At 42.6% G+C, this 12,994-nt stretch overlaps 1 protein-coding gene across 1 annotated transcript in view; it reads right to left on the bottom strand.

The window, feature by feature from the left end:
• The window catches only part of SVEP1 (sushi, von Willebrand factor type A, EGF and pentraxin domain containing 1), a 191,405-nt gene that overhangs the window by 139,917 nt on the left and 38,494 nt on the right, over positions 1-12,994 (bottom strand). The window lies entirely within an intron of this gene.

The following is a 12,994-nucleotide window of genomic DNA, read 5'->3' as shown; positions in this document are numbered from 1 at the left end:
TTTTGACAAAATCTATAAATGTCAAGGTTTTATGAAAAATTTCCCAAACATGAACATATGTTTCCTTGGTGGCTCAGTTGGTAAAGAACCTGCCTGCAATGCAAGAGACCTGGGTTTGATCCTTGGATTGGGAAGATCCCCTAGAGACGGAAATGGCAACCCACCCCAGTATCCTTGCCTGGGAAGTCCCATGGACACAGGAGCCTGGAGGGCTACAGTCCACAGGGTCACAAAGAGTCACATACACCTTAGGGATTCAACCACCAATAACATATGTTACATTCAGCAATAATGGTTTGCTTTGTATTTGCTAACTAATGCTTAAGTGGTAAAACTTCACAATATCCTGGAATGTTCTCTTGACTGTGCTATGAATTAAAATACTACCCAAACTATCAATTATCAATACATGCAAATAGCTTTACACATACAAACAGACATAGATACACAATACCACGGTTTTAGAACTAAATTTGTAAAGTAACCTTGGTGTAACTAAACAACATGAAAGGCATAAATGTGTGATTAGCCACTTCCTACTGTTGCACTTGAGCTTCCAGATGGCTGACTTTGATTCTTAGCCAGTGCTTCTAAGGGTCAGTAGACTTGTTCACCTTCATTTCTCTAAAAAAGGAATGGAAAATTCCCAGGAAGTTGGGAACCAAGCAGAGTTTCCATATGCTGTGTTCTAGTATCTTAACATGCAAATTACTTTATTTACTCATTCATTCATTCACTCAAAATTTATTAATGCTTACTCCAAGTTCATGGCCATGTAGCAGAGGCAATAAAGTGGGGGGGGTGGGGAGAGACATAGACATAATCCTCCCCTAAAGAGATTCAGAGAATATCAAAGGAAAAAATCATACCAAAAATGGTGATACTGTGTGGTAAGTGTTAACAGAAAAAAGATATTTATGAGAACCAAAAAAATCTAGATCAAAGTGTGCCAGGACAACAAGGAATGGAAGGGGAAGTTTCATCAGAAATGTGAGTTTGTTGAGAATCCTGATGGACTTGGTAAAAACTGAACAGACATGGACTATTCTAAGCAAAGGAGGATAAATTTGGAGCCATGAAAGGGCTTTAAGCCTAGGAAGGCTGGAGCATAAAATACTGTAATGTTCATACCCAAGATATTATTTAAGCCTGATAGAATCGCATGGCTTTAATTTTTTTTTTATCAAACTTTCAAAAGAGATAATGTTTTCTCAGTCTTTCATGAAACCATTAATTCACTTTGTCAATACAGAGCAGATGTCTCAACCTCAGTAGAGGGGGACATTTGGAACTTGTCACAGCTGTTTGGTGTACTATAGGCTATTTAGCAGTGTCCCTGGCTGTTAGTCACTAGATAGCAGTAGTTCCTTCCAGCTGGGACAATCAAGAATGTCTTCAGACAAAGCCAACTGTCCCCAAAGAGCAAAACCTCTCTCTGTTCAGAACCACCACTGGTAAAGCATCATGATTTAAATTAATCAAGGACTTACTATACGCCAAGCACTGTAATATGCTTTTTACACATACTATCTCCTTGAATTTTTGTAACAATCCTACTTTATTAACCCCACTTCATAGACTAAGAAACTAAGGTTCACAGAGGTCAACAAACTTGCCCAGAAAAACCCAGCAAGGAAGTGACAGAACTAGGATTCATCCCTAGCATTCATGCCACTAACTGCAATCTGTAACAATTTATTTATAGATTTATGGATTTACAAGGTTGTATAAGGGTTTCTCAAGTGGCACTAGTGGTAAAGAACCTGCCTGCCAACGCAGGAGACATAAGAGACACAGGTTCAATCCCTGCATCGGGAAGATCCTCTGGAGGAGGGCATGGCAACCCACTCCAGTATTCTTGCCCGGAGAATCTCATGGACACAGAAGCCTGGCAGGCTACAGCCCATGGGGTCTCAGAGTGTTGGACACGACTGAAGTGACCTAGCACACACGCACACGACTCAATCACATATCTCAGCATTGCCAGCATTTAGCAAGCTCACCGGGTCCATTATTTCTCTGAGCGTGACTTTTGTCTAGGTTCAGTTCAGTCGCTCAGTCGTTTCTGACTCTTTGCAACCCCATGGATTGCAGCACGCCCAGCCTGCCTGTCCATCACCAACTCCCAGAGTTATTCAAAGTCATGTCCATTGAGTTGGTGATGCCCTCCAACCATCTCATCCTCTGTCGTCCCCTTCTCCTCCTGCCTTCAATCCCTCCCAGCATCAGGGTCTTTTCCAATGAGTCAGTTCTTCACATCAGGTGGCCAAAATATTGGAGTTTCAGCTTCAGCATCAGTCCTTTTGTCTAGATTGGGCTATCATTTTCAAATTGCTAACTTTGGCTACCATCCAAACATGGCTCATCATCTCATATTTAGTGAGTACCAACTCCATGCAGAGCCCGGGGAACAAAACACGGGAGATGCTAAGCTACAACTGAGAAGCAACTGTTTATTTAAATGTAGTCTGGAAAGAGCAGCAAAATATTTCTGAATCATTTCTTTGACAGATAAGGACAGTGCAATGAGTGCTATGGAATGACTGTTGGCAATAAAATGGAGCAGAGAGTGTGTTGGGTTCTGGGCTCCCAGAGAGTTGGGTCTGCACACTAACATCTTCAGAAATGAATGACATTAGGAAAATTTAACATTCTTTCACACTGCCTCCTGTTCTGCAAATGAGGAACATAAGAAGGCGAAGACTTTGCAAGAGGGTAGAGAGGGAGGTGGGAGGGGGGATCGGGATGGGGAATACATGTAAATCCATGGCTGATTCATGTCAATGTATGACAAAAACCACTACAATATTGTAATTAGCCTCCAACTAATAAAAAAATAAATGGGGGAAAAAAAAGAGAGACATGTGGGTATGGCATGAATTATCTTAGCCAATTTCCAGGACTTCAGCATCCTTATGTACTCTTACCTAAACTGATGTGCCAGAGAAAGCATCTATTGCACCTTGACACAATTGCCCTTAGTTCACTTTTCAAAAGCACCATGTACTTTTCTTTCTTTTTGTTTGTTTGCATTTGTTTTTTTTTGTTTGTTTGTTTGTTTGTTTTATTAGTTGGAGGCTAATTACTTCACAACATTTCAGTGGGTTTTGTCATACATTGACATGAATCAGCCATAGAGTTACACGCATTCCCCATCCCGATCTCCCCTCCCACCTCCCTCTCCACCCGATTCCTCTGGGTCTTCCCAGTGCACCAGGCCCGAGCACTTGTCTCATGCATCCCACCTGGGCTGGTGATCTGTTTCACCATAGATAACATACATGCTGTTCTTTCGAAACATCCCACCCTCACCTTCTCCCACAGAGTTCAAAAGTCTGTTCTGTACTTCTGTGTGTCTTTTTCTGTTTTGCATATAGGGTTATCGTTACCATCTTTCTAAATTCCATATATATGTGTTAGTATGCTGTAATGTTCTTTATCTTTCTGGCTTACTTCACTCTGTATAATGGGCTCCAGTTTCATCCATCTCATTAGAACAGATTCAAATGAATTCTTTTTAACGGTTTTATTGGAGTATAGTTGCACAATGGTTTTTAAACATCAATACAGTACTATGGAAATGCCATCTTTAAAAACCCTGTTGAAAAGTTTGGATGGCCTCTTAAAAAGCAATGAGGGGCACATACATTTTCAATCTTTCTTCGGTGTTTACATGAGCAAAAATATTTGAAGATTACTTATTTAGCAGGTGTTAACTGTTTTCCCTGTCTCCCTTTCACTGCTATAGGAAAGAGTTACTTATAGTGTGACTAGGGGAAAGGAGAAGGAAACGAGGAATATTCTACAATGAGAAGCAGGAATTGTTCATAATCTTTTTTTCTTTGACAATTTCAGAATACTGAGTATATTTTTATGAATATTTCTAAAGAAAACAACACACTGACTTTGGGAGGTCTCCGTTCAAGACGGTGATGGAGGAGGATTCCCGGGTCACCTCCTCCCACAACACGCAATGTATCTGCAGCTATAATATATATGGTACAACTTCCTCTGAAAAAAACCTAAAGGCCGTCTAAGCAACTACAACACATTGGGCAAGGCTTCCCAGGTGGCACAGTGGTAAAGAATCTGCCTGCCAATGCGGGCGCCATCCCTAGTTTGTGAAGATTCCCCAGAGAAGGAAGGTCCGTCTAGTCAAGGCTATGGTTTCTCCAGTAGTCATGTATGGATGTGAGAGTTGGACTATAAGGAAAGCTGAGCACTGAAGAATTGATGCATTTGAACTGTGGTGTTGGAGAAGACTCTTGAGAGTCCCTTGGACTGCAAGGAGATCCAGCCAGTCCATCCTAAAGGAGATCAGTCCTGGGTGTTCATTGGAAGGACTGATTTTGAAGCTGAAACTCCAATACTTTGGCCACCTGATGCAAAGACCTGACTCATATGAAAAAGCCCTGATGCTGGGAAAGATTGAAGGCAGGAGGAGAAGGGGACGACAGAGGATGAGATGGTTGGAAGGCATCACCGACTCAATGGACATGAGTTTGGGTGGGCTCTGGGAGTTGGTGATGGACAGGGAGGCCTGGCGTGCTGCAGTCCATGGGGTCGCAAAGAGTCGGACACCACCGGGCATGCAGACACAAACATTGGGCCAAAGAGACAAAGCCCCCATAGAAGCAGACAGGAGGAGTTGGGACAAAACCTCATCATGAACCCCATCCCTGCATGGCCGCCCACAAATCAGAGAGAACTCAAAACCTGGAGCTGCTCCCTGAGGAGGGAGGAGTTGAACCCCACAGTAGGCTCCCAACTTGTAACACCTGCATCTGAGAGACAAGATCCCAAAACATTTAGCTTTGAAATCCAGCAGGGCTCAAGTCCAAGAAACCCACAGATTATAAGGAACTGAGAAAAGCCTCTTAATGGGGTCTTTCATGACTCACCTGCCCCAGGGCTCAACGCAGAGGCAGAGGGTCAGGAGGCATCCAAATTTGATACGACTCAAGTTCATTTGCTCATCTTAAAGCGTCTGAGTTTAGACACACACAGGGGCCTGCTGGCTGGCGGACACCATCTTTTACCCTCTTTCTCTTCCTCACGCTGGACAGTGGATACCATCTTTTTTTCTTATTTCCTTCTTTCTCCCAACAGGCACCATCTATATTCTCTCCCTCTGCTATGCTCTAGGGCCACATCACCTCCAAAAGGGGAGCTTTCAAACGAGGCCGGTGCCCCAGTTCTCGCGGCTGCTCAGCAGCCACTACCCATAGATCGCTGGGCTCTGGAAGTGGGTGGGGCTTATGCTTCCCCAAGGGAGAAAGAGCAACCACTGGAGAAAAAGTTCTTAAACCACCTCGGCCCCCAAGAGACAGGAAGAGGCAATAGCCCCTGGGAACACAGACTTTCTATGTTAATTAACCGCTCTAGCTGCAGCCCCAGGGGCAGGTTTCTAATTAAACCCACGTGTAAGTGCTAATTACAATCCTTTCCAGAGCTCTCCAAGGGGAGGTGCTAACTTCATGCTCTCCTTGGACAAACCAAAATGCCAGTGTCTCCCAGAGGGAGGCTTCACACGTTTCTGGTGGCCAGGTTTTACCCAGAAGATGCTCCTGGATTGCCTGGCTCTGGAGATGGTGGTGGGGGTGCTTTGGAGTCCTTTGGGCCTTGTAACAATCAGAGAGACTGTTCTTGGCAGGCTAGCACCCCCAGGGCACTGCACAGATTATAGAATGAAACACTGCTCTGACTTCCTATCAAAGAGGCCTGTTTGCTTCTTCTGGAGCCTGAGGGGTGGCCTTAGGTTTGCCAAGCGCACAGAGGCCTAGAGAGGTGCTCTCGGGGAACCCAGGCAGTTGGATGCCATCTTTACTTGCTCTCTCCTCCTCTCCACACCTTGCTGATACTTCCTGGAGAGGAGTTTAGACGCTCATCTGGAGCCCCAATTTTTGTGACTACCACCCTGGGGACACCTCCAGATGGCCCGGCTCTGGCAGCCAGTGAGTCTTCCACTTGTAGACTGTATGTATTTGCATACTTTAAAAGCCGCTGCCTGAAGGTATGAATTCCAAACAGCCTGCATCTAAGCGCTGACTGAGGTCCTCCCCATTGGAACACCTGCAGGTTTTGGCACACCCTCAGCTAATGGGAGCCATTAAAAATTTTTAAAAAGGCTGTCCTATATAGCACAGGGAACTCGACCCAATAACGCTCTGCTGCTAAGTGGCTTCGGTCGTGTCCGACTGGCGACCCCACGGATGGCAGCCCACCAGGCTCCTCTGTCCCTGGGATTCTCCAGGCAAGAATACTGCAGTGGGTTGCCATTTCCTTCTCCACAATAATGCTCTATGGTGATCTAAATGGGAAAGAAATCCAAAAAAGAGGGGATATATGTAGAGGTACAGCTGATTCACTTTACTGCAGAGTAGAAACTAACACAATATCGTAAAGCAACTCGACTCCAATAAATTTTTTTTTAAATAATAAAGTACAACAAAATAAGCTGCCTGGACAATCACAAAAGTTTAAGAGACAACCAAGAGCTGGGGAGGGTTGAAAGATACAGGTCATCTCCTACATGGGGCCACTTCTTCGAGACTGAGCTGTTATATCTAACTCATAGAAAGCAATGTAGAGAGTCAAGGAAAATGAAGAAACAGAGAAATATATTCTATTCAAAGGAATAAGACAAAACTTCAGGGGGAAAAAAAAACACCTTAAATAAAGATAAGTAATTTGCCTGATAAAGAGTTCAAAGTCATAGTCATAAAGATGCTCACCAAACTGGAAGAAAACTGAGGGAACACAGAACTTCAACAAGAAATAGAAACTATAGGAAAGTACCAAATAGAAGCCACAGAGCTGAAGAAGATAATAACTGAACTGAAATACAGTATTCTGACTTTGAAGTTGGGTAGTGTTTCACACTGACAGTCTAATGATACATGTTGTCCTGTTATAAAAATTATGATGGGCTGGAAAACACACCATCAGGACTGAATCCCTACCTCGTTCAGTGGCAAACCAAACTAACTAGCCCAGTCCAGGCAGCAATGACCCATCCTCCTTAAGCTGATGAGAACCACTGTCAACATGCCAGCAACATTCCCTCATAAAAAATTGAGTAGGAATACATTGTACAAATTCCTTACACCTTACAAATCCAATATTAGGCACAGCCAGGGAAGTTTTCTGGGAGAAAAAAAAATAGCTCTGCTCTGCTCAGAGAACAAGGTTTCCAAATGTTCTGGTTTCTGTTCAAGAATGTCTACAGTTCTCTGTCCTTTCTCTTTCCAAAGAAATGATACAGTAGTTAGGCAAGAAAATGAGTGTGTGTGCAGGGTGAAGGTGGGGATTTGTGTGCATATATTTACATGTGTAATAAGATATTGCCACATAAATATGTCACTGTTTCCATTTCTATTGTGTATCCTCCTTTTATGAAAAATAATATAACTGGGGCTTTGGCTCATTATCTGGTCCTCAGCCTTGGCCCCCATCCAGGTATAATTTTCAACCTGCTCACCATTCCAAATTCACTGAAACGGAGCTGATGCCTGCAAAGCAGTGTCCTCAAGATGCCTGTTGTCTCCATACTCTGTCTCTCGAATCCCTTGAGGGGAAATTCACAACAGCTGCAACTGCTTGGATTTACAGCAGGAGTTCATTGGCTATGCACAACTAGCCTTTTAAAATGACTCATCTAGGGAATTAACCATTACCATGCACTGTATTTGATTAATTGTTGACAAAAGTTAACCAAATGTCAATATTTTGCATTCAAGTAAACGGAGTACATTCTTAAAAAGTCTTATGCTAAGGATCCCATGGTGCCCAAGGCGGACGTGGACACCAGGCAATTGCCTCTGATTTATATAATGAGTTCTTTGTTCGCTTAAGGTTCTGGTATTAAACTTGGCCTCATACTTACATCTGTTTTCTTGATGGGCACTGTTAAAGCAGGCAATGGAGATGCACAGTGAACTAGAAAATCACTGCCCGTTAAATCACTAGTCTGATGAAGTAGGAACAAGGCAAATGGTTGGTTGTGGTGGGAAAGGGGACTCGAAGAAGCAGGAAAAAAGGTCTGAGCAATGAAATCATGTGGTATTTTGGGGAAACTATAACTAGTTCCAGCTTTTAGCTCAAAGGGTAAAGAAAGGTCAAATCATATAACCTTTGTGCTCTGCTAAGGAACTTGTAGCTTATTCCATGAAGTGAAAGTCGCTCAGTCATCTCAGACTCTTAGCGACCCCATGGACTATACAGTCCACAGAATTCTCCAGGCTGGACTACTGGAGTGGGTAGCCATTCCCTTTTCCAGGGGATCTTCCCAACCCAGGGATCAAACCCAGGTCTCCCACATTGCAGGCAGGTTCTTTACCAGCTGAGCCACCAGGGAAGCCCAGCTCACTCCATAAATGAGTAATAATTAAAAAAACTGTAAGCAGTGGCAAGATCGGGTTAGTCCTTTCTGTCATTCATTCTCTTCTTTTCCTGCCTTGTATTAGATTGAACTGCATGAAGCTGCCACCTCGTAGGTTGAAAGTAAACAAATATTGATGATCTCAAGAGGGTCAAATTAATACTTAACAGCATTTTGCAATTATATTTTTAATTGTGTTTATCTGTTAAATGTCTATTTCTGTGGCTAGATGGTAGACTCCACAGCCAGACGATTTTGGTTCATAAGTCAGCTCTTATTAGCTGTGTGACTCTGGATAAGTTACTTAACCTCTCAGACTTCTAGTTTCCTTGTCTCTAAAGTAGAACACTATTCCTGAGAGTTATTTGAACATCAAAGAATTAATATATATCAATGCTTGAAATATTTGAGATATAGTAAAGTGAAAGTCACTCACTCAGTCATGTCCAACTCTTTGCAACCCCATGGATGTATAGTCCCTGGGATTCTCCAGGCCAGAATCCCGGAATGGGTAGCGGTTCCCTTCTCCAGGGGATCTTCCCAACCCAGGGATCACACCGAGGTCTCCTGCATTGCAGTCAGATTCTTTACCAGCTAAGCCACCAGGAAAGCCCGAGATATAGTAAGTGCCACTAAAATATTGATATTAGCTATTATTATTATTATCATCATCATCAGTTTTTACTGCTATCATCAGCATTGGCCTCTTCATCAGTTTCAAATGCCTTTGTTAACTGTGAAGAATGAGAAAGTAAACCTAGAGCTAGAAATTGGAAGCACCTTCTTTTTGTTAGATTCCATAGGTTTTCAATCTTCTTCCCCTAGCTTAAGTTCAATAACTAATCCTAGAAGGATATTTCCCTAACCTTTTAAACCTGCTCATGTAGTATTAAAATTCCATACCTGAATTTCTGAATTATACAAAATACCTGCAGTAAATGAAAATGAGTTATGTCAGTTTATTTAAAAAGACAAAATATAAACAGCCTTTCATAAAGCACTGATTTACAACTAAAAAAAAGAAAAATAAAAACTTCCTTCGTGGGATGCACTTTCCTCATCTCCCAAGTGAATGTTGAGAAAGACCCTTATAGCTAGCTCTAGTATTCTGCTTTTCCATGAAGTTAGTTAACAAATACAGTTTGCCTCAGCATATAACTTTTCCCCAGTCAAGCCAACAATCTCTTCTTCAGTATACAATGGCACATTATCCTACTGCCTTTTCTCACCCAGGATTCTTGCTTTTCACTGGATACTCATTAGGTCAATATAGGCTGTCCACCTTTAGTAGCTGCAATGCTTCTTGATGGTACTCACCTGCATGCAGGGATTCTCCATATCCTCCTGACAGCCCAATTTCTCAGGTTAAGGCCACTAGTCTCACCCAGAAGAGTAGGATTTACAAAAGAGATGCTGTCCTTTATCTTCCAGTATCTCGTTCTTGAGATTAGCATTTTAGTGTTCATTCATTAGTTTTCTCACAATATTATATCATAACAATGACTATCACTGATTAAGAACTGACAAGTCAGATACTGTCCTAGGCACTCTAGGTGTATTGTCTCAATTACCCAACCATCTGTCTATCTACAGATATATATCAATATGTATACACACACATATCTACAGATATACCTAAATATACATAAATATTGGGTTGGTCAAAAAGTTTGTTTGGGTTTTTTTATACAATGTTATAGAACAATCTGAATGAATGTTTTGGCTAACCCACTATGTACATATACATATATACATATATACACACACACACACACACACACACACACACACGTGAAACTAAAAGTGTTAGTTGCTCAGTCATGTCTGACTCTTTTGTGACCCCATGGACTGTAGCCCATCAGGCTTCTCTGTCCATGGAATTCTCCAAGCAAGAGTACTGGAGTAGGTAGCCATTCCTTTCTCCACTGGGATCTTCCTGACCCAGGGAGATTTTTTATCATGTGTATATATACATACACATTTTTTTATCATATGTATATATACATACACCCAGTGGCTCAGATGATAAAGAATACACACACACACATACACACACACATATATACACACACGCATAAAACTATACCATTATGAAGCCCATTTTACAGAAGAAACAGAGAATTAGAAGGAATTAATCATTCAAAGTGACATAGTTTGTGTCGGAGGCTGAATGTGAGCCAGTCTTTCTGGATTTCTAAATACTTTGAGTACAATTCAGTGTTTATGGTTTCTGAAAAGCAATGAATCCAAGAAGTTTTTCAGAAAAAAAAAATGCAAAATAAGCAGTTTGATATCTTGGAAACAGGATTTAGAGAAAAATGTCCTGGGTCCCTTCCTGGGTCCTGCTGATTGCAGGTGGGATATGCCCTCTTGAGCAAAATACTCATCTTTCCCTGAGACCTCAATTTCCTCTTGTAGAAAGAAGAGTTTAGAGCAGATAATCTCTAAGGTTTCTTTCGGCTCTAAAGAGAAATGATTTGCTTTGGAAAGGCATTGTTTCTACATGAGGATAAATGCTCAGAATTCCAACTATTCTGAACGAAAGGTAACATTCTCTCCTGAAGCAATTAAATAACTATCTTTGAGCCATCCTTCAGATCTTGGTTTAGAGACTAGGATATTAGTCTAACCTTCCCTGGGATCCCTTCTTCATATTGTATCAACACAGCACAGTCTGCGATTACAAATTGCTTTGTGTAGCTAAATTGTAAGTTCCTAGCAGGTAGGGAACATGTCTATCGGTCCACCACTGAACCCCTGCCTGGCACAGAGAAACTGCTCAGGAACATCTCTCAACTAAATGTATTTTAAAAGGGGCTCACGGCTTCCAGGTTTTCAGTACTGGGTGATGGAGAGCTAATATTTCTTTCTACCTTTCCAAGCGGTAAGAGTCTAGTAATGAGTCTTTCAGGTCATGGGAAGGTTATAATTTATTTTCTTAGTTCATAGCATTCAGGAGAAGTCAGTGATGAGCAGAGCCTACCACAAGTGTGCAAAGCACAACTCGGAGTTCCAATACCACTTTCTCCCATCCCTAAGAAACAAATATCGAAGATGATAACAGCAACTTTTATATCAATGAACTGGATCTAGCTGAAACCTTGCACATAAGGAAGGCTTACTAACTGAAGCAAAGGGATGGATAAATGAATCCTTTTGTGCCTGGTGTTCTTGGCTGGAACCAGCAGCCAAAGTGTTTCTGTCCCCTCTGCTGAGTCTCCACTGATGAGCCCACCCACTGCATACATCTTAAAGACAGCTGTGCCTTTCAGCCTGGAATGCACAACTGGTGGCAGCCACAGCGACTTGGGTAACTGGGGGCAGTGGGTTTGTGATCTGCCTCCCTCTCTTCGTGCAGCCTGTCCCCTGGGATGCAAGATATACAGTGCCCAGGAGCGGCAGGGGCTGGGCGCAGCGTGGCCGAAGCTGCTGGGCAGCCACTCGGCAGTGGTTTATTGGCAGGGAGCAGCTCAGTCTCGGACCACACGGAAACAGACATGCTGACTACAGCATGCAGCAAAGAAACCCAGAGCTTCTGACTGTGTTTGGTGGGCTCGGGCGGGCGGAGGGAAGGAGGGGGCGTCGGGGAGGCTGCCAAGCTGCGCTGTTCATGGAAGTGTGGGAAGACTCAAGGGGAGGCGTTTTGCCAACTCAGAGGCAGTTGGGCAGACTCTCTACACCCCCCACTTTTTTCCCCCGCTTAAATGAGAAATCCTGCTGGGTGGAATGGGAGCGGGGCCAAGAAAGGAGTGATTCTGCTGGGCAAGCGTGGATGCTCGCACCCAGGAAGGGTGTTCGCCAGATGGGATCAGCGCCAGTGGGAGGGGGGTAGGGGAGGAGGAGAAGAAACTGGGGGAAGGGAGATGAGGGGCAATGAGAATGAAAGTCAGTGTCAGAGACTGGGACTAGCAGATGCCACCACTTATATATTGAAAGGATCAACAAGGTTCTACTGTACTGCACAAGAAACTATATTCAGTGCCCTGTGATAAACCACGATGGAAAAGGGGATTAAAAAAGAGAATGTACATATGTATGACTGAATCACTTTGCTGGACAGCAGAAGCTAACAACATTGTAGATCAGCTACACTTCAATTTTTAAAAAAGAAGTAACAGCAAGTAGAAAAAGCAAAAAGAAATGCTCCACAAGGAGAAGAAAAGAGAAAAACAGATCAGGTCAAAGCTGGGAAGTTCAACCCTGGAAGAACCACGTTTCTGTGTTACAGAGCAGACCTACCTACCTTCCAAATGTCAAAATGAAACAATGTTCACATGAAACAACAGTGAAAGACCACACCGGACAGTATAAAGCAAACCTACTGCCCGGAAATTCTCCTGGTGGGTGTTAACTTCCATGGGAATACATTTTTCCCAAGCAGCAAACCATGGAAGAGTTGTTTTAAAAAAAAACAATAAAACCTCTAAAAACCATGCTGCTTTTTAAGTAAAACAGAACAAATAAAATGCTGTCACAGAAAAACCACACACTACTTCTAAATATTTGATATTTCCTAAAATATAATTTAAAACACAAGAATCCTAAGTTGTTTTTCTAACAAAGTATTAAAATGACAAAGATATTGTGGTAAGGAAACCTATAGGAGGTAAAACT

The sequence above is a fragment of the Dama dama genome, chromosome 16, assembly GCF_033118175.1.
Source record: "Dama dama isolate Ldn47 chromosome 16, ASM3311817v1, whole genome shotgun sequence".
Classification (NCBI taxonomy): Eukaryota; Metazoa; Chordata; class Mammalia; order Artiodactyla; family Cervidae; genus Dama; species Dama dama.
This window is presented reverse-complemented; position numbering and strand designations above follow the sequence as displayed.